Source organism: Lycium barbarum, chromosome 8, assembly GCF_019175385.1.
Source record: "Lycium barbarum isolate Lr01 chromosome 8, ASM1917538v2, whole genome shotgun sequence".
NCBI classification, from domain to species: domain Eukaryota; kingdom Viridiplantae; phylum Streptophyta; class Magnoliopsida; order Solanales; family Solanaceae; genus Lycium; species Lycium barbarum.
The window spans coordinates 53,225,711-53,248,735 of NC_083344.1; positions in this window are offsets into that span (position 1 = coordinate 53,225,711).

Sequence of the window (23,025 nt, forward strand, 5' to 3'; positions counted from 1 at the left end):
TCCTTATTTTACATCATGGAACTTACCATAACAACAATTACAATACTAAGTAAAATTAATTCACCACACCTTTCCATAACCCACACCATTCGGCCAACACACCCCATATACATATTTTCATGAAATTCCATATTTTCTACACTTTACAACAATAACCAACACACAACATAACACAACACAACACACAACACACACACACGGCTTGACTATGCAAGTCACGGCCACACACATACACACTTCCATCACATAAATTTCATCCATTTTCATACACCACCACATACTTACGCATCCACAACACATAAGAAAAAGTTCAAACCTCACCTTTTTACTTTGAACCTTCACTTGGATTACTATTGAAGACTTGTCAAGCTTTGTATTTTCCTTGCTCCAAAGAACTCTTCACTATGTTAAGAACCCTTCAAGGAATTGTTTAGCTAGAAGAGGTAGATTTTTGATGAAAAATTCCCAAAGTTCTTGTTGCTCTTGTTATGGCCGAAATGGCCTTTGAAGTGTTTCTCCCTCTCTCTTATTCTTCAAGACTCTTGAAATTTCTAGAGAATTATGACAAATAAAGATGACTTAGTCATCTTTTAAATTTGTTCATTAAAGCCCCATGTGGGCTTAAGCCCACTACTAGGTGGATGGCCAAACATGGCCCAATTAGCCAAGCCCATTGTTTTGTGTTTTGCACTTCATGAAAATTTATTTTTTTCTAAATTCCAAATTTACCCTTCGTCTTCCTCCGTATATCCACGAGTCATATTGCAAATTTCCCTTTATGCCCTTGACCTTCCTCATTATTTCCACTTCTAAATTTTTCATAAGCAACTCATATGCCAAACAAAATAAAATATGGCCTTGCTTGTTGTCCCCCCGCAATTGTCTTGAATTATCCGATTGCACAAAATGCGAGATATAACAAGGGCCATGCGAGATGCAGTTCAGCTATTGACCACATTGATGGCGGAGCAGGTTCGCAGGCACGAATTTGGGGGTGGTCGTGCGGACAGGTATGAAAGCTCCAGGGCTCGTGAGTTCTTGACATGTAATCCTCCAGAATTCTCCGGGACAAAACCTGAGGAGGACCCCCAGGAGTTTATTAGAAAGATGGAGAGCACGATACGATTGATTAAGGCTTCGCCGACTGAGTCCGTCGAGTTGGCTTCGTATCGGTTATACGAGGTAGCGGCGAACTGGTACGAGTCTTGGCAGCTCTCCAGGGGTGACGATGCTCCCCCAGCAGTATGGGCCGAGTTTACTGAGGCTTTTCTGGATCACTTTCTACCTCCAGAGCTACGGAGAGCTAGGGTTGACCGATTCTTGCATCTGAAACAGAACGGTAGGAGCGTTCGAGAGTATATCCTAGAGTTTGACTCCCTGGCTAGGTATGCACCCGCTATAGTAGCAGAGATGGCCGACAGGGTGCACCGGTATGTGATGGGGCTAGACCCCTATTTGATTGATGGTTGCCTGGCGATGGCTTCTCAGCCAGGGATGCATGTTGCCCGGGTTCAGGCATATGCCCAGGGCATGGAGGACCGGCGTAGGGAACGTCGGCCTGACAGGGGTTATAACAGGAGCCGTCCTAAGAGGGCCAGATCGGCTGGGTATTCAGAGGGGTTTCAGAGTGATTTTCCTCAGCGGCAGGGTAACAGGTATTCGTCCCAACCAGCACGCAGTACACCCCCAAATTTCTTGGGACAGAGCTCCAGAGTTCCAGGCTCACAGGTGAGCAGAGGTCCCGGTCAGTCGAGGCCACCCATACCCCCGTGTACCTATTGCGGGAGGCCCCATCTGGGGGAGTGTTATCGCGCTACGGGCGCTTGGTATTTTTGTGGCAGTTCAGATCATCATGTGAGGGAGTGCCCGTATAAGGGCGGTTCAGGGTCAGTCTAGCCTGCTAGGTCAGTTGCTGGCTCATCTTCTCCTTCGGCAGCCATACGCCCCACGGGGCGAGGAACACCAGCACCAGCACCAGCGAGTCGTGGCAGAGGTCGCGGTGCAGCTTCTGGTTATAGCGGTCCTTCGAACTGCGTATTTGCTTTGACCGGCCGGCAGGACCCAGGAGCGTCTTCAAGCGCACACCCAGGTATGTTAGTGATCTCTTTTTGAGGGATATGTGTATGAACAAGCCTGTATTTTCTTACGTCATGTGATTTCCTTCTTCTGGATATTAGTAAGGGTAAGGTAATGTCCCACTCGATAGACACCGAGAATTCGTAAGGGCGATATGATAATAATACGGTTTAGCCCGGGGTGGGACCCACTATGAGAATTTTTCGAAAATTTACCAAGATCCCGATCTGCCCTGAATTATGAGACAAAGGTCGTGCGGGGCAATCGACGAAATTATACTAGCCGTAACGCGCTAAAATGGATGAAAGTTTCGAGGTTAAGCGTGGTAAGGCTAGAGCAATTCTGGGATGGGTGACCCCGTAGGAAGGATACAAAAAAAAAAACCTGTGGTATAATTGTCAGGATGAATAATGAAATGCTGATAAGAGAAATTTTCATAAAACACTGGAGCCTTAATAAGAGTGGTCTGATTCTGATTAAAACCCTGTTTGTTGTACTTCTGCACTTCTGATTCTGATAAGACTTTGCCTATTACGCCTCTGTAGTTCTGAATTCGATTATGTTTCCGTCTGATAAATCTCTGTATGTTTGATTTTGACTACGAATCCGTCTGTTAAATCTCTGCACGTCTGACTCTGATTTCGGGTCTGTCCGATACACTCCCATACACCGTATTTTGACCACGAATATGTCCGCCATAGCTCGGTATACCTGACTTTGATTACGAGTCTGTTCGATACGCTTCTATGCGTCCGAACCCAGTTATGAATCCATTTGGTATGAAGTGCTTGATATGAAGTGGGATTATGATAACGTGGCAAGGAACCGAGGAGTGTAACAAGAAATGATATTGATTATGATGTCTGAAAAGCATTCGTCTGTTACGAGAATATAGCTTATGGTCCGGTGATTATGTGGGGTATGAGAAGATAAATTATGAAGGCATTTGAATCAGTGACGTGAAGAATTACCCCATCATGTTGGTAAAGAAGCCATGTCGGAAAGTCAACAAAGGATGACTATAAAAAGAACCCTCCCGAAATGGTATGACGCCCCATGAGGTCGGTTTAACATTCGAGGACGAATGTTTTAAAGGGGGGAGGATGTTACATCCGACATTTTTGCTTATTCGAAAAATTCGAAATAATTTGATTTGTAATGGACAAGGCCATATTTGGACCTTACTTGGTATGAATGTGCCGGTCGTGAATACATTGGTGTGGAATTACGAAAGGTGGCCAAGGGCAAAATTGGAATTTTGGAAACTTGCTTCATGAATTACAAAATGAAGCCAATTGGACTAAAAAAAAATAAGAAAGTGAGGCCCAAATCTAAAGGCCCAACCGGCCACACCATTGATCCAAGCCCATGGATTAATTAATTTCCATGTGACATTATATAACTATCCTAATCTATAGAACATTCAAGAATAAACAAGAAAAACCAAGAACAAGAAAAAGAAAGAAGCCAATTCGGCTAGAGAGAAAAAGAAAGAAAGAAAAAAAAATCTTGGAGCTTCAATCTTGATTCAAGAATTATAATTTTGTTGTAATCTTACCAAGTGCAAGATTCTCTACAACTTGGTATAATTATCTTGCCAAGAGGACAACTTTAGTGGCAAGTGAAGAACTTGAAGGAAAGGTAAGAATTTTATGCTTTTGTTATGTTATGAGGGGTGTATGTATGATGTAGTAAGTGGAAATGAATGAAAAGCATGAAAATTTTGTGTGTTGGAATTGGATGTGTGTTGGCCGAATATATGCATATATATTGCATGGTTGTGGTGACTTGAATTCATGTTGAAATCTAGTTGTGGTTATGGTAGAAATTGTATTAGAAATGAAAGTTGAATGAATTAGTGAAAGTTGAAAAAACAAATATAGTATGTGGCCGTGAGATGCAAGGAGTGCAATGGAAGTGAATTAAATTTTGTTAGTATGTTAAGTGTGTTATGGTGAAGTGAATGAAAAGATAATACTTGTTGTTGTCATGGAAAAATGGTTGCTATGTTGTTATAGGAAATTATGCAAATTTATTGTAACTTATGTAAATATGGAAATGAAAGTAGTAAGAGGCAAATTATGGTTATTATTGATGAAACTGGAAGGTAAGAATATGTTATGGATGTTTATGCTAAAAGATTGGAAGTTGTGGGTGAAATATGCCCTTGGTAGGAAACTTGTATATTGCGTATATCTTATGTATATCTTGTGAAAATGGTATGATATGCCTCCGAAATATGTTGTAATGATCTTGATAAGTGTTGAATATGAAAATGGTAGGGTTGGTTTGGAAGTGTAAGGTTGAAATGAGAGATGTTTCGTTATGTCGGAAAGATGGCTAGTGATGCCGTATTGTGAGTTGTAATATATGTTGTTGTCATTGATGTTGTTTCTGGGTTGCTGTGTTGATAAATTGAGCCGAGCTAAGTCTCGGGGATGTTATATGTACAGAGGAAATGCTGCCGAAATTTCGGTAGGCAAGTATGTGTTAAGTTTGGACTATTGAAAAGTTGAAACTAACAAATGGTAAACTTGACCATTTCTAGATTTTGGACGAAATTGGAATCGACGCTAAGCGAGCGTAAGGCGCTATCGAGGTATGTAAAGCCTTCCCCTTTATTCTTAGGCATGTTCTGGATGTGATAGGCTCGGCCGCGAGCCTTAAGTACGACTCCGTTCCTCGGAATTCGAGACGGAAAACCGCTCCAATTCCTTCAGTACAATTGAAACCATTTTCTTACAAATTGCCTTTAAAGTGAATTTTTGTACGAAACTTCCCTAAAACGGAGTCGGAACACTTCCAAACGATTATGGATGACCTCATAAGGTCTATTATCAGTAATTTACATATGTTGCCTCGAGTTGGTCCGAGGCGGGCCCACAAGGCCCGATATCTTCTGTATAACTTTAAATACTTCCGTTTTGTCCGATTTTCTCAGAAAATATCTGGACTATTATTTAGGTTATGATATGACTATTTTTATGCAATTCTTACAAAATGACTTCTAAACATCTGAGAATCTGATTCTGATAATAATCTGTCGTGCCTTCCCAAGTAGGATATAGGCGCGTACTATGCATACTATCTGGATACTCTGATTTGGCTCACCGTTTGGCACCCTTCAGTCTGATTGAGTCTGTATGTGTGTCTATATGTATGTGGTTTCTCATTAATCTGTTCGTGGCTGTCTCAATGCATTCCTTCACTGCGTCCCGGGCCAGGTTCTGTTATCGTGCATGTTTCTCTGCATTGTTCACCGCGTCCCTCGGCGTGCGGGCCGGGCTCTGTTATATCTGTATGATTATGATATTATGATCTGTGTATGGGGATGGCCGCCAGGATGACATATGATCTGATCTGATTCTGTCTGTCCACCGCGTCCCGTACTAAGAGGGTCGGGTTCTGTTACCGCGCCCCCAGACAGGGACGGGATTTGTATGTATGTATGCATGTGCCATCAGCATTTATACAACACATGCCTCTGTATGATTCTGTATGACTCTGTATGATTCTGTATGACTCTGTATGACTCTGCATGCATAATTCTGTCCGGCATACTTCTGTCCGTCCGTCTGGATTACGATTTTGTCTGTATGTCCGTATGGATTCTGATTCTGCATGTCCGTATGGATTCTGATTCTGTATGTCCGTATGGATTCTGATTCTGTATGTCCGTATGGATTCTGATTCTGCATGTCCGTATGGATTCTGATTCTGTATGTCCGTATGGATTCTGATTCTGCATGTCCGTATGGATTCTGATTCTATATGTCCCTATGGATTCTGATTCTGTATGTCCGTATGGTTTACGATTCTATCGGTCTGTCTGAACCATGATTCTGTCCGTCTGTCGGGATTATGATTCCGTCCGTCCGTTCGATTTATGGTTCTGTCCGCTATATATATATATATATGCTTCCGGTTCAGACTATGATCATGTTTGTTATGTTTCTGCTTTGCATACTCGGTACATTTTTCGTACTGACCCCCGGTTCTTCGGGGGCTGCGCTACATGCCCGCAGGTACAGACGCACCAGGTGATACGCCGCCAGTGTAGGGTTCTGATTCTGCTGTTTTGGAGAGCTGTCTTGATCCGAAGCGTATACTCTTGCTATATATCTTCTGTCTACTGTATACTCTGTATGTATGGAAACTTTGGGTACGGCGGGGCCGTGTCCCGTCATATGATTCTATATGTCTGTTAGAGGCCTGTAGATAGATATGTGGGTTACGGGTTTCATCTGTTTAGGTAAGTACGAATGATTTTGTGACTCCATCTGTATGTTAGCCTCATCGGCTTGTTTGTAAATTTCTGTATGTTCAGGTATGCCTATGCTTGCGCGCGCGCCGTATATGTATTGGTTTGATTCTGTAAACACCTGTTTTAAAAAAAATCTGTATGGTACGCCAATTCTGTTAAGTAGGTACGTATGGGTATCCAGTTAGGATACCAGTCGCGGCCCACGGGGTTGGGTCGTGACATAATATGATGGGACAGGGTCCCGCCGTACCCCTGGATAAACATATATATACATCAAAGGATCTGTATCAAAAGTCTAGGCTCCGGAACAATGGAGCTCTCTAAGACAGCTGAGTAGGAGTCCTAAGCTGGAGGATCACCAAATCGAGTATCTGTACCTGCGGGCATGAAACGCAGCCCCCCGAAGAAAGGGGGTCAGTACGAGATATGTACTGAGTATATAAAGCATGAATACAATAAAAAGGATCATGACTGAAATAGAGATTACAGGAGACAAGTATGACAATCATAATACCAATACACTTGCCTTATGAAATGTAAATCATGCATATCAATATCATATATCATATCCGGCCCATTATGGGATTCGGTGAATAAAGTCATCATATACCATCCTTGGCGCCATAATCACATCATCATATCATATATATATATATATATATATATATATATATATATATACTGTATCCCGGCCCTCTAGTGAGGGACTCGGTGAACAATGCAGTGAAACTGTGCACGAGAACGTACCCCGGCCCGGGACTCGATGAAAGACATATTGAGGCATGCACGAGCAGAGTAGTGAGTAACCATATTGCAAACTAAGTGATATCTGAGACTCAATAGAATAATCAAAATGTACCATCATTTGATAATCAAGACAATAGTCATATCAAGTATCCTTCGAATGTCACTATGGATTATATCAAAATAGACTTCAGGAATCATAGACACGTATCAAGACATAATAAAATAAGTCCTGGGAATCAAGAACATTAGCCATCCTAGTGTCTCTAAGAATAGGAGCTTTTTCAAATCATACATACGTCCTCCATTTGTTTCATAAAGATCATGCCAAAAAGAAGGAAGGGTTAGCTTTACATACTTTTAGTGCTTATCCGCAATACAATACATATTTGCTGCCCGAAGTGTCTCAACCTCTATTAAGACGTTAAGACTATGGTTAAGCTATGGAAAGGCATAAAACGTACTTCAACGTTAGTAGCTTTTTTCTAGGCGATTGGGCAGCACTTCCCCTATATCGCTCAATTTCCTCATATTTAAGCCAACTATACAACAACCAACATAGAATCAACCAAGGCAAACTTAAGTTATCACATTAAGAACTAGTTACAACCAGACCCAAGGACATTCCATACAACCCGCACCATTCCAACATTCGATAATCGTCAACATAACGACTACGACATATTCAAGTTATTCTTAATAATCTGTAGCCCTAACAGTTCATCGAAACGATCTTATAACAGCCCAACGATTACAACAACACAATGCATAATCTTAACCACACTTAATCCGCCAATTCAACAAGAACAACAACAACACACCCAAAACAGCCTCTAATCACAACAAGTTCTTAAAATAGCCCACTAAAATATACTTAAACTTTAACCATCAAATTCCTTTACTCTCATCATTTAATCCATGACAACACAACAACAATACTAATTAAAATTAACTCATCATTATTAGATTAAAACAGCCCCATATACGGTTCAAACAAAGATTCAACATCAACATACACAATTCTTGCATTCAATGCCACATCCACCAATTCACACAAGGACCAATTCATTTCTAAAACATGTAAAAGAGAATTAAATCTTACCTTAGAAACAAATCTCTTATTATCAAGAATGTGAACTCCCTCAAGAACAACCATGGCCGTGAGTTGCCATGGCTGTTGTAATCTCTATCCTTTTTCATACAATTGGATTGTAAATCACCAATTAATCGTGTAGTAGGAGGGGGGGGGGGGGGGAGAGAAGTCTGCCGTGAGCTCAAGGGGTGGCTGCCATAGCCATGGCCGTGGCTCTCTCTCTCTCTTTCTCTCTCTTATCTCAACTTTGGTGAAGATGGAATGAAGTTTAGTTGATGAATTATTCATCAAATTGGTTTATATAGGCTGCTTATGAAGTGGACAAGTGTCCCACTATGGCATAGGCCCATCAGATTTGGCCATGCTATAGTGGGGTCCATTTAGCACCACTTAGGCTAAATTAATCTTAATTAATTACTAATCCCCACTTAATAATCTAATCATGGTTAATTAATCCCTAATCTCCACTAATATTTCTACTCCAATTGAATTTTACAAGCATTCGTGCACTTATTAAAAATCAGGGATTGAAAGCACTTGTCTCATATCCCAAAAATAATCTCGTCCTTAAACTTATGTCGATAAGCTTACGAATAATCCAACGTATAAAAATACGGCTTCCAAGGGACAGCTCCTCCATAACCTGGACATCATCCACAGGGAATACTCTAGAAGGGTCACCAATACATTTGCGAAGCATCGACACATGAAAGACTCCATGTACTGCTTCCAAATCAGATGGTAGGTCCAACTCGTAGGTGTAACGACCCAACTCCGTAGGCCGCGACTAGTGTCCGTGCTGGACACCCAAACGTACCCAATAACCCAGACTAGCATATCAGCAGAATATTTTTAAATGTAAAAGTCAATTGGCGTTAGTAATCATCATAAATGAACCGACATAGTACATGGGAGCCGATAAGGCTGTCACAGATCATATCATCCCAAAACATATACAAAACCCACACAAGTATGTCTACAGACCTCTACAGATTATAACAGAATCATAAGATGGGACAGGGCCCGGTCATACCCCAGAATAGCATACATATATACAATAGCAGCAGACTGTACCAACATATAGGCTCTGGACAAAAGAGCACTCCCAAAATAGCAGAATAGATGTCCTAGGCAGGCGGGTCAGCAAATCTGTCATCTGTACCTGCGCGGCATGAAAACGCAGCCCCCGAAGGAAGGGTGTTATGTCCCGTATTTTCGTATAACGAGAAATCAAGAAATAAATAAGACTTGGGTGTGTGGAGGAAATATTTTGATTTTGGTAAGTATGACTATGTTGGTTATGGAGTCGTTAATGTTAAGACCTCGGGGAAGGCCGAGGGTAAATTTGGAATTTCGGAAATTAGTTTCGGGAATTACAAAACGGGACATTTTATGAATTGGGCCAAGAAAACTTGAACAAAAAATGGAGGCCCAAAAATAGGTGAAGTGGCCGGCCAAGTGAGGCCCAAGCCCACTTTTAAAGAGTCATGTGCTAAGCACATGACTTCTATTTGGATAAATATCATGCTAGCACTTGGTAATTATCAAGAATTTGATCATAAAGTCAAGAACACAAAAAAGAGGGGTTTCGGCCTAGAGAGAAAGAAAAGAAAGAAAAAAAATTTCCAAGCTTGATTGTTGATCCAAAAATCTCAAGTTTTACATAGTTGTGAAGTACTCAAGACGCTCTCCGACGTGATACAAGTAGTTTGGAGAAAGAGCGACATTTGCGACAAGTCGGAAATTCAAGAAAAAGGTAAGATTTTTATGTTTTAATGTTATGAAATGGATATATGTGTGTTAGTGATTGGATTAGTGTGAAGATTTTGGGATGAGGATGTGTTTGTGCATGGTGTGTGTGTGTAAAAAAAAAAAAAAAAAAAGGGTGTGTTGGCCGTGAGATCCATGTGGTGCTACCCATAAGAATTTTATCTTGTTTAGTTTGAATAATGTGTTGTTGTGATCATTATGTCGTAAAGGATCGATTAAAGAATTGAGTTGGTGTTAGAAAATAATTTCGGACGTTATCGGAAAGTGTATACTTTTGGTATATTTGTGTATATCATAGTATATTTATGATACTAAAGACCTTAATTAAGATTTATGGTTGATGATAACGAATTTGGAATGAAACGACGTAAGTTAGAACGTTCGTCGTAACTTTTGGTGTTTTGAATGAAAATTGGAAAGTAGTGAACTTTGGGGATGTTTGTATGTGATTTGGAACTTGTATGTAGTGTGTTTGGATAATTGGGAATGAGTGAATGAATGGACTAATGTGGAAATAGATTTGGAATTTTGAAGTTGAATCAAGAATTTGCCAACTTATGTATTAAAGTGAAATTTTGAAGTTAATGTAGTGTAATTGTGGTTTGTATGGCTTAATGACGTTTGGGTTGTTGTTGTTGTTGTATTCTGAGCCGAGCTAAGTCTCGGGGGTGTTATAATTATAGGGGAAGTGCTGCCGAAATTTCGGTAGCCAAGTTTAGCCCCAAAGATGAATATGTTAATTCTCATGAATAGTAACTGGTAAAAGTGACCATTTGCAGTTTCTGGACGAAACGGGAATTGCGATTTGAGGAGCGTAAGGCGCCAACCAGGTATGTAAAGCCTACCTATCATTCTTTTGGCATGTCCTAGATATACTAGGTTAAGATCGGCCCCTCGGGAATAATCCTACTCTTGGAAATCGAAGTTCAAGTTCGAGCACTATTCATTCAGCGCGATTGAACCCTTTTTGTCGCAATTGGTTAAAAGAATGTTCGTACCTCCATAACTTGTGCTGTTGTGTCCGAAACTCTTCGAAACTTTTGTAAATGGTTCTATGGAGCCGGAAGTCTGTGATTTGTGTCCGCCGCCTCAATTTGACTCGAGGTGGGCCCGCGAGCCCCGAGGCTCCCCTTATTCGGTTTGTTTGATTCGCTTGTGTCTGTTATGATTCGCAATCTTCTGTTTATGACTCAAGGATGTGTTTGAAACTTCCTATGCCATTAATGCATGTCCTGTACTTTGGGATGATGTGAGAATTCCGGAAAAATGACTTATGAACAGTTTTCTTACGAATTTGACAGTTTGGAATTTCGTAACCTTATTATGCCTACTTTTATCAATTCGATTCCTACTCCGAGCCCTCTGGCGTCAGTATCCACCTATATGTAAACGATGTGTTGAGTCCGACAAATTATTTTTAATATGCATATGGTTTCGGCACTACTCTGTTCGTGCTGTCTGCTATGACTTCGTTCGTCGGTACCCGGGCCGACTTTGTGATCGTGCGCGCTAATATATATATTCGGGAGTTATGATGTGTTACGGTTTCCGAGGCCTCGCCATAGGGCCGGTTACCGCTTATGGAGTTATGATGTGATATGGCATTTGATATGTTCTTATGATATGATGTGTGTGTGATATGATGTGTCTGGAGACTGTACGGAGATTTGAAAACTTCTGGAGTTATGATGTGTTGTGGCACCAGCGTCGGGGGGTGACCACGTTCCTAAACCCTATACATGATTTGATTTGCATTTGTACGTTCGCCTCCCGCACAGGTTTGCTTTGTTTGCGATGTTGGTGTGTTTGCTCTTTCTGACTCCAGCTGTGTTTGTGATTTCTGTACCTTCTGCTTTACATACTCAGTACTTCTCCCGTACTGACCCCCGTTTCTTCGGGGGCTGTGTTTCATGCCCGCAGGTACAGAAGCTCGTTTGGGTGGTCCTCCAGTTTAGGCTACTCATTCTGCTGTGTTGGAAAGCTCCCCTTGATCCGGAGCCTACTTTTGGTACATATCTTTTGTTGTGTCTGTATTCTGTACATTTGGATGAGTGGGTACGGCGGGGCCCTGTCCCGTCCTATGTTCTTATGTTCTGTTTTGTCTAGAGGCCTGTAGTCAGATTTGTGGGTCGTGGGTCCGGTGTGTTTGCATGTGAGTCTGTTTGCGTTCTTAAGCGGCCCGTACGCTGCTATGGCCAAGTCGGCCTCTGAGTTTGTATGTATGTGTATGTACTTGGGGGCGATGTGCATTCCGCCACCCTTCTGATGTGTGTGTGTGAAATTGGGCGATGTATATTCCGCCTCCTTTCTGATTTGTGTTTTGTCTGATCTGTACGGGCGACTGCTTAGGATAAGTGTTCGGTAGATGTCTGATTACGATGTTGAGTTCGAATAACGTACATGAGTTTGGGCGAGTCTGATTACGATGATCTGGGTGTGAGTTCGTTTGGGGTGTCCCAGAAGGGCACCAGTCGCGGCCCACGGGGCTGGGTCGTGACAAAAGTGGTATCAGAGCGGTTTGTCCTCGGAATGTCTACAGGCCGTGTCTAGTAGAGTCTTGTTTATCGATGTGTTGTGCACCACATCTATAAACAGGGAGCTACAGGACATCTAGGATGTTGTGTTGCTCTTTCTTTGGAATCTTAGATCGTGCGATAGAGCTGTGTTATTAGGGTCATTCTGATCTGACCCGTTGTTGTGTTTGCAGCGATGCCTCCGAAGAAGGCAACGGCGGCCCAGAAGGGCAAGGCGAAGGTGGGAGAGACCAGTCAGGCGCAACGGGCTACTCGGGCTCGTGTTTATGATTTGCCTGAGGTTACACCTCATTCTGAGGGGTCTGCTACACCCCCATTAGTACAGCCTGGAGCGGGACCTTCAGCAGCTCCAGAGGTCCGTGTACCCGCTCCTGAGACTCCAGCTTCTCAGCCAGGGGCGGAGGATAGGACCCTGAGGGAGGCTGTACAGTTGTTGACCACGATTGTAGCCGGACAGGCTCGCAGGCGCGGGCGGAGGGACGATGATGATGAGGACAGGCGGGAAAGCCTAAGAGTTCGGGAGTTCTTGTTATGCGGCCCTCCAGAGTTTTTCGGGTCTAAGCCCGACGAGGACCCCCATGACTTCATTCGGGGGATGCGGCGTGCATTAGACTTGGTCAGGGCGTCAGAGACCGAGTCGGTTGAGCTAGCTTCGCATAGACTTCGGGATGTTGCCGCGCATTGGTATGAGACTTGGGAGCTATCCCGGGGTGAGGGTGCTCCTCCAGCCATGTGGGATCAGTTTGTGACTGCTTTCACCCGCCACTTCCTGCCCCCAGAGTTACGACGGGAGCGAGCTGATCGGTTTTTGCATCTGCAGCAGAGGGGTCGGAGCGTCCGTGAATATAATTTGGAGTTTGATTCCCTGGCCCGGTATGCCCCGGCCGTAGTGGCAGATATGACAGATCGGATGCATAGATATGTTATGGGGCTAGATCGTTACTTGATTGACGGGTGTATGGCGGTGTCATTGCAGACAGATATGGACATTGCCCGCCTACAGGCCTACGCCCAGGGGATGGAGAACCGGCACCGAGCAGATCGGCCCAGTAGAGAGTATGATGGGAGACGGCCCAAGAGGGCCAGATCAGCAGGGTATTCTGGAGATTCCCGGGGCGGGCAGCCTCAGTATCAGTCCAGTGGGTACTTTCCGCCGTCAGGCCGGGACACACAGTCTATTGGTAAGAGGTTTGATGGAGCAGGACCGTCCAGGGCAGACCAGAGTTCCAGAGCCCCAGGTCCTCAGTCGAGCAGGGGTCCCAGTCAGTCTAGGCCACCCATACCCCAGTGTTCGTATTGCGGAAGATCGCACCCAGGGGAGTGCTTCAGGGCCACGGGGGCCTGTTTTGCTTGCGGCCGCCAGGGTCATATCATGCGGGATTGCCCGTGGGCAGGTAGTTCCGGTAGCGCAGCACCGCCGATGAGATCTGTTGCGGGTTCGTCATCTACCCCTTCGGCCACGCGCTCTACGGGGCGAGGTATGCCAGCACCAGCGGGCCGCGGTAGAGGCCGTGGTGGGGCTTCAGACTCTAGCGGTCCCTCAAACCGCATCTATGCTTTGACTGGTCGCCGGGACCTAGAGGCACCCCCAGACGCAGACCCAGGTATACTACTAACCCTTTTGTTTAATGAATATGTGCAATGGTAGGTTTGTACCTCAGTATTATGCGATATTCTTTTTGTGTGTGTCAGTAAAGGTAGGGTAAGAATCCGAATTAATGAAAATATCCGAGGCAGTTATCTGTACATGTGGGAGGAAAATATATGGGATTTGGAAGACTAGAACGATAGACCTCACAGTCAGAAAAGCAAACGACCTTTTTGGGTCAGAGTGGGACCCGCTACGAAAAATTTCCGAAAAAAATTTGCTAAGACCCCGTTTGGCCTAAAATTACGTGACAAAGGTCGTGCGAGGCAATTGGCGAAATTATATCAGCCCTAACGCGTCAAAATGTGTAAAAGTTTCAGGGTTAAGCGTGCTCAAGCCAGAGCAATTCTGGGATGGGTGACCCCCTGGGAAGTAACGTAAAATTTTGCACGAGTGTAAGTGTGATCAAAATAAATGAAAACTTAGGGTAACCAAAGGCAAATAGGATGTGTGTGAAGTAATTAGTGCCCTTTCGAGAGTCGCGCGGAACGAGGCGGACTAAATGGGCAAAAGGGAAAGGGTACAACACCTCTTGGAAAATTGAACGAATTTGAATAACAGTCAGAGATGTTCGCCGGTAAGGTATGAGTAAACGTGTGTATGTGTATGTGTATGTGTATGTGTGTGTGTATGATTTCCATTCAGGGCCTATGAGGGCTAAGAGCCGAGCCCCGGAAACTAATGTTGTGATAAAGAAAAGATAAGCAGTGTGAGTAGTTGGAATTTTTGGAAGAGTCGATACGTAAGACGCAAGCCGAGTTGTGGGACGACTTGGTGAGTGAGTTTGCAAATAAAGGGAAATTCTCATGAATTATTGGAACCTTAATATGAATGGTTTGATTCTAAATTGACAATCTGTCTGTGGTGCTTTTGCACTTCCGATTCCGATGAGGCTCTGCCTAGTACGCCTCTATATTTCTGAGTTCGACTATGTTCCTGTACGATGAACCTTTTGTGCGTTTGATTCTGAATCCGTTTCTGTCTGGCACACCTCTGTATGTCCGACTCTGTATATAAATCCGTCTGATATACTTCTGTGCGTTTGATTTTGACCGCGTGTGTGTGTGATACATTTCGGTTTGTCTGATCACGATTCGGGATGAAACAATTCTGTATATTGCTTTTGATTTCGGATCCGTTCGATATGAGTCCGTACGTCTGACTTCGACTGTGAATCTGTTTGGCATGAAGTGTCTGATATGAAGAAAAGTGAGATTACGACGATGTGGTAAGGAAACTCAGGAGTGTGAAAAGAAGATGATATTGACGATGATGTCTGGAAAGCGTCCGTCCCTTACAAGAATATAGTGCAGAGTTCGGAGATTACGTTGAGTATGAGAAGATGTAGTACGAAGGTATTTGAGTCAGTGATGTGAAAAATCTACCCTAGTATTGGTAAAGAAGACATGTCGGAGAAATCAATAAAGGACAGCTATGAAGAGAACCCTCCCGGAGTAGTACGACACCCATGAGGTCGATTCAACATTCGAGGACGAATGTTCTTAAGGGGGGGAGAATGTTATGTCCCGTATTTTCGTATAACGAGAAATCAAGAAATAAATAAGACTTGGGTGTGTGGAGGAAATATTTTGATTTTGGTAAGTATGACTATGTTGGTTATGGAGTCGTTAATGTTAAGACCTCGGGGAAGGCCGAGGGTAAATTTGGAATTTCGGAAATTAGTTTCGGGAATTACAAAACGGGACATTTTATGAATTGGGCCAAGAAAACTTGAACAAAAAATGGAGGCCCAAAAATAGGTGAAGTGGCCGGCCAAGTGAGGCCCAAGCCCACTTTTAAAGAGTCATGTGCTAAGCACATGACTTCTATTTGGATAAATATCATGCTAGCACTTGGTAATTATCAAGAATTTGATCATAAAGTCAAGAACACAAAAAAGAGGGGTTTCGGCCTAGAGAGAAAGAAAAGAAAGAAAAAAAATTTCCAAGCTTGATTGTTGATCCAAAAATCTCAAGTTTTACATAGTTGTGAAGTACTCAAGACGCTCTCCGACGTGATACAAGTAGTTTGGAGAAAGAGCGACATTTGCGACAAGTCGGAAATTCAAGAAAAAGGTAAGATTTTTATGTTTTAATGTTATGAAATGGATATATGTGTGTTAGTGATTGGATTAGTGTGAAGATTTTGGGATGAGGATGTGTTTGTGCATGGTGTGTGTGTGTAAAAAAAAAAAAAAAAAAAGGGTGTGTTGGCCGTGAGATCCATGTGGTGCTACCCATAAGAATTTTATCTTGTTTAGTTTGAATAATGTGTTGTTGTGATCATTATGTCGTAAAGGATCGATTAAAGAATTGAGTTGGTGTTAGAAAATAATTTCGGACGTTATCGGAAAGTGTATACTTTTGGTATATTTGTGTATATCATAGTATATTTATGATACTAAAGACCTTAATTAAGATTTATGGTTGATGATAACGAATTTGGAATGAAACGACGTAAGTTAGAACGTTCGTCGTAACTTTTGGTGTTTTGAATGAAAATTGGAAAGTAGTGAACTTTGGGGATGTTTGTATGTGATTTGGAACTTGTATGTAGTGTGTTTGGATAATTGGGAATGAGTGAATGAATGGACTAATGTGGAAATAGATTTGGAATTTTGAAGTTGAATCAAGAATTTGCCAACTTATGTATTAAAGTGAAATTTTGAAGTTAATGTAGTGTAATTGTGGTTTGTATGGCTTAATGACGTTTGGGTTGTTGTTGTTGTTGTATTCTGAGCCGAGCTAAGTCTCGGGGGTGTTATAATTATAGGGGAAGTGCTGCCGAAATTTCGGTAGCCAAGTTTAGCCCCAAAGATGAATATGTTAATTCTCATGAATAGTAACTGGTAAAAGTGACCATTTGCAGTTTCTGGACGAAACGGGAATTGCGATTTGAGGAGCGTAAGGCGCCAACCAGGTATGTAAAGCCTACCTATCATTCTTTTGGCATGTCCTAGATATACTAGGTTTAAGATCGGCCCCTCGGGAATAATCCTACTCTTGGAAATCGAAGTTCAAGTTCGAGCACTATTCATTCAGCGCGATTGAACCCTTTTTGTCGCAATTGGTTAAAAGAATGTTCGTACCTCCATAACTTGTGCTGTTGTGTCCGAAACTCTTCGAAACTTTTGTAAATGGTTCTATGGAGCCGGAAGTCTGTGATTTGTGTCCGCCGCCTCAATTTGACTCGAGGTGGGCCCGCGAGCCCCGAGGCTCCCCTTATTCGGTTTGTTTGATTCGCTTGTGTCTGTTATGATTCGCAATCTTCTGTTTATGACTCAAGGATGTGTTTGAAACTTCCTATGCCATTAATGCATGTCCTGTACTTTGGGATGATGTGAGAATTCCGGAAAAATGACTTATGAACAGTTTTCTTACGAATTTGACAGTTTGGAATTTCGTAACCTTATTATGCCTACTTTTATCAATTCGATTCCTACTCCGAGCCCTCTGGCGTCAGTATCCACCTATATGTAAACGATGTGTTGAGTCCGACAAATTATTTTTAATATGCATATGGTTTCGGCACTACTCTGTTCGTGCTGTCTGCTATGACTTCGTTCGTCGGTACCCGGGCCGACTTTGTGATCGTGCGCGCTAATATATATATTCGGGAGTTATGATGTGTTACGGTTTCCGAGGCCTCGCCATAGGGCCGGTTACCGCTTATGGAGTTATGATGTGATATGGCATTTGATATGTTCTTATGATATGATGTGTGTGTGATATGATGTGTCTGGAGACTGTACGGAGATTTGAAAACTTCTGGAGTTATGATGTGTTGTGGCACCAGCGTCGGGGGGTGACCACGTTCCTAAACCCTATACATGATTTGATTTGCATTTGTACGTTCGCCTCCCGCACAGGTTTGCTTTGTTTGCGATGTTGGTGTGTTTGCTCTTTCTGACTCCAGCTGTGTTTGTGATTTCTGTACCTTCTGCTTTACATACTCAGTACTTCTCCCGTACTGACCCCCGTTTCTTCGGGGGCTGTGTTTCATGCCCGCAGGTACAGAAGCTCGTTTGGGTGGTCCTCCAGTTTAGGCTACTCATTCTGCTGTGTTGGAAAGCTCCCCTTGATCCGGAGCCTACTTTTGGTACATATCTTTTGTTGTGTCTGTATTCTGTACATTTGGATGAGTGGGTACGGCGGGGCCCTGTCCCGTCCTATGTTCTTATGTTCTGTTTTGTCTAGAGGCCTGTAGTCAGATTTGTGGGTCGTGGGTCCGGTGTGTTTGCATGTGAGTCTGTTTGCGTTCTTAAGCGGCCCGTACGCTGCTATGGCCAAGTCGGCCTCTGAGTTTGTATGTATGTGTATGTACTTGGGGGCGATGTGCATTCCGCCACCCTTCTGATGTGTGTGTGTGAAATTGGGCGATGTATATTCCGCCTCCTTTCTGATTTGTGTTTTGTCTGATCTGTACGGGCGACTGCTTAGGATAAGTGTTCGGTAGATGTCTGATTACGATGTTGAGTTCGAATAACGTACATGAGTTTGGGCGAGTCTGATTACGATGATCTGGGTGTGAGTTCGTTTGGGGTGTCCCAGAAGGGCACCAGTCGCGGCCCACGGGGCTGGGTCGTGACAAAGGGGGTCAGTACGAAATATGTATTGAGTATGTAAAGCACGGAACGTAGTAAACAAAGTCATAATCGAAGCAGAAGATACGGAAAATGAACCGAATATCCAGATTAGCAAAATGCTGATCATATAGCATAAATAGTATTCGCTGAAAACATATGTCGTACCTGGTCCCATTACGGAACAAGATCATAACCGAAATAGAACTTACAGAGAAGTGAGTGTAACATCCGAAGTATCAAATGCATATTTTCAAAACATGAGGAGTGTGTACAGAAACATATACCATATCATATCCGACCCCTGCCAAGGGACTCGGCAAACAGAACGTGGCCACCCCCCGACGCTGGTGCCACCACACATAAGGAGCAGAATAGGGGATAACCCCGTAACATAACATATCATGTCAGATGGCCATATCAGATCATATCATATCAGAATGTGTGTACATAGCACAGCATACTCCACAACCCATGTACATATATACCTGCCCCCTCACATCGAGGCACGGCGAACAATGCAGTGGAATACGCTTGACAACATATCCTGGCCCGGGCTCAGTGGGGGAAACATTGAGGCATCCACGAATGGAGTAGTGAGAAACTAAATGCAATAAAAATACCATATATTTCCAGAGACTCAATGAGGCATATCGGATGACAAATCAAACCAATTAAATCGGACAGAATCATAGTAAGTGTATGTCGTATGTCATAATGAGTTACGGAAGAATAATCTATTACATCCGACATTTTCGCTTATTCGAAAAATTCAAGATAAATGGACTTGTAATGAATAAGGCCACAATTGGACATTTCTTGGTATGAATGTGTAGGTTATGAATACAATGGTGTGGAGTTACGAAAGGAGGCCAAGGAAAAAAATTGGAATTTTGGAAATTTGTCCCATGAATTTCAATAATTAGCCAACAATTTTGGGCTCAAAAATTAAGTGAAGTGAGGCCCATCTTTAAGGGGCCCAACCGGCCACAACTCACCCAAGCCCATGGATTAATTAAATTCCATGGGAAATTATTTTATATATGGATAAGTATAAAGAAGGTTCAAGATAAGTCAAGAAGACAAAACAAAAAGAAATCAAGAACAAAGAGAAAGAGGCATTTCGGGTTTGAAGGAGAAAAAGAAAGAAAAAGAAAGAAAAATTTTTTGAGGCCTAATCTTTGGTTTAAAAATCAAGTTCTTGTGGGAATATTACCAAGTGCAAAGCCCTCTACAAGTTGGTATAAGTATTATGGCAAGAAAGCAATTCTATCCTCCAAGTAAAGAACTTGAAGAAAGGTGAGGATTTAATGCTTTTGTTATGTTATAAATGGTATATGTATGTTGTAGTATGTGTGAATGAATGAAAAACATGGAAATTTTGTGTGTGGAAAGATATGCATGTTGGCCGAATATATGTATATGTATTACATGTCTTGGATGATTTGAATTCATGTTGTAATTTAGTTGTAGTGTGGTGGAAATTGTATTAGAAATGGAAGTGGAATGAATTAGTGAAAATTGAAGAATGTAGGAGGTGGCCGTGTGGTATGGTCATGTGTTGATGGAGTATGAATTTGATCTTGTTTGTATATTAAGTATGTTATGGTGAAGTGAATGGAAAAGATAACAATCTTTATTGTTTTGGAAAAATGGTTATCAAGTTGTTGTAGGAAAGTATGCAACTTTGTTATGATTTATGTAAAAATGGAAATGAAGGTATCAAGAGGCAAATTATGAATATTGTTGATGAATTTGGAAGATGGAAATGTGTTATGAACTTGTATGTTGAAAGTTAGGAAAAGGTTGGAAAAGTAGTGATTTAATGGAAAGTTGGAATGTTTGTGTATCTTATGAATATTATGTGAAAATGGTATGGATGCCTCCGGTGTATGTCGTAATGATTTTGATGGATAATGGATATGAAAATAATAAGTTTGGTTTGGAAATGCAAGTTTGAAACGAAAAATGTTTCGTTATGTCGAAAGATGGCTAATGATGCCTTAGTGTATGTTTAATGTCCATTGATGTTTTGATGTCATTCCTGGGTTGTTGTGTTGATGAATTGAGCCGAGCTAAGTCTCGGGGATGTCGTATATACAGAGGAAATGCTGCCGAAATTTCGGTAGGCAAGTATGTGTAAAGTTGGAATATGGAAAGAATGAAACTAACAAATGGTAAACTTGACCATTTCCAGATTTTGGACGAAATTTGGGTTGACGCCAAGCGAGCGTAAGGAGCTATCGAGGTATGTGAAGCATTTCCCTATGTTCCTAGGCATGTTCTGGATGTGATAGGCTCGGCCGCGAGCCTTAAGTGCGACTCCGTTCCCCGGAATTCGAGACGGAAAACCGCTCCAATTCCTTCAATTCAATTGAAGCTATTTTCTTACAAATTGCCTTTAAAGTGAATTTTTGTACAAAACTTCCCCAAACGGAGTCGGAACACTTCCAAACGACTATGGATGACCTCATAAGGTCTATTAGCAATAATTTACCTATGTAGCCTCGAGTTGGTCCGAGGCGGGCCCACAAGGCCCGATATCTTCTGTAAAATTTTAAATATTTCCGTTTTGTCCGATTTTCTCTAAAAATCTTTGGACTACTATTTTGTGTATGATATAACCATTTTTGTGCGATTTATACGAAATGATTTTTGAACATCTGAGATTCTGATTCTGATAATAATCTGTCGTGCCTTCCCGACTAGGATGTAGGCTCGTACTATGCATACTATCTGGATACTATGATTTGACTCGCCATTTGGCACCCTTCAGGTTGATCGAGTCTGTATATTGAGTCTGTATGTAAGTAGTTTCTCATTTATCGGTTCGTGTCTGTCTCAATGCATTCTTTCACTGCGACCCGGGCCAGGTTCTGTTATCGTGCATATTTCTCTGCATTGTTCACCGCGTCCCTCGGCATACGGGCCGGGATCTGTATGTCTGTATGACATTATGATTTGTGTATGGGGATGGCGTCCAGTATGGCATATGATCTGATCTGATTCTGTCTGTCCACCGCGTCCCGTACTAAGAGGGCCGGGTTCTGTTACCGCGCCCCCAGACAGGGCCGGGATCTGTATGAATGTATGCGTGTGCCATCTATATTTATATAAGCACATGCCTCTGTATGATTCTGTATGACTCTGTACTACTCTGCATGCATAATTCTGCCGGACATACTTCTGTCTGTCCGTCTGAATTACGACTATGTCTGTATGTCCGTATGGATTCTGATTCTACTCATCTGTCCGTATTATGATTCCGTCTGTCTGTCCGAACCATGATTCTGTTTATCTGTAAAGAACACGATTCTGTATGTCTGTCTGGATCATGACTCTGTCCGTCAGTCTGATTTATGGTTCTATTCGTTATATTTCTGTGACTCCGGTTCGGACTATGTTTATATCTGTTATGTTCTGCTTTACATACTCGGTACATTTTTCGTACTGACCCCCGTTCTTCGGGGGCTGCGCTACATGCCCGCAGGTACCGACGCACCAGGTGATACGCCGCCAGCGTAGGTTTCTGATTCAGCTGTTTTGAAGAGCTCCTTTGATCCGGAGCGTATATTTTTGGTATATATCTCCCGTCTTCTGTATACTCTGTATGTATGGATATTCTGGGTACGGCGGGGCCCTGTCCCGTCATATGACTCTGTATGTCTGTAGAGGCCTGTAGATAGATGTGTGGGTTACGGGTTTCGTCTGTATGTTAGCCTTATCGGCTTATCTGTATGTTTCTGTATGTTCAGATATATATATGTTTGCGCGCGTGCCGTAGTTGTATCGGCCTACTTTTGTAATTTCTGTTTCAAAAAAAAAAAACGTATGATTCGGAATTCGGTCGGGTAGGTACGTATGGGTACCCAGTTAGGGTACCAGTCGCGGCCCACGGGGTTGGGTCGTGACATAATCCTTCTGGGATCATTTTCATATTCCAAAATAGTTTACCAGACTCGAGGGAATCATTAAAACAATTTTCCTTAGTAGTTAAAAGGATAGTTAAAACGTTTCATTTTATATTGTTCGAAAATAAGGCAATAGTACAGTAAAAGGCAAAGCGGGAATAGTGGGAGACTAAATGAGACACAAAATATCATACCTTTACAGAGATTCAATAAAGTATTTAGAATAAATATCATTGGTAGTTAGAATAGTAGTTAAGGCGTTTCCTTTAGAACCGCTTGAAATTAAGTTATAAACACAAAAAGGGTAAAGTCGGAAATAGTGGGCCCACCTCGGGACAACCGAAGCGGTGGGATCAAATTACATATATTAAGCTTATGGAGTCACCTATGGAGGTCCTAGGGA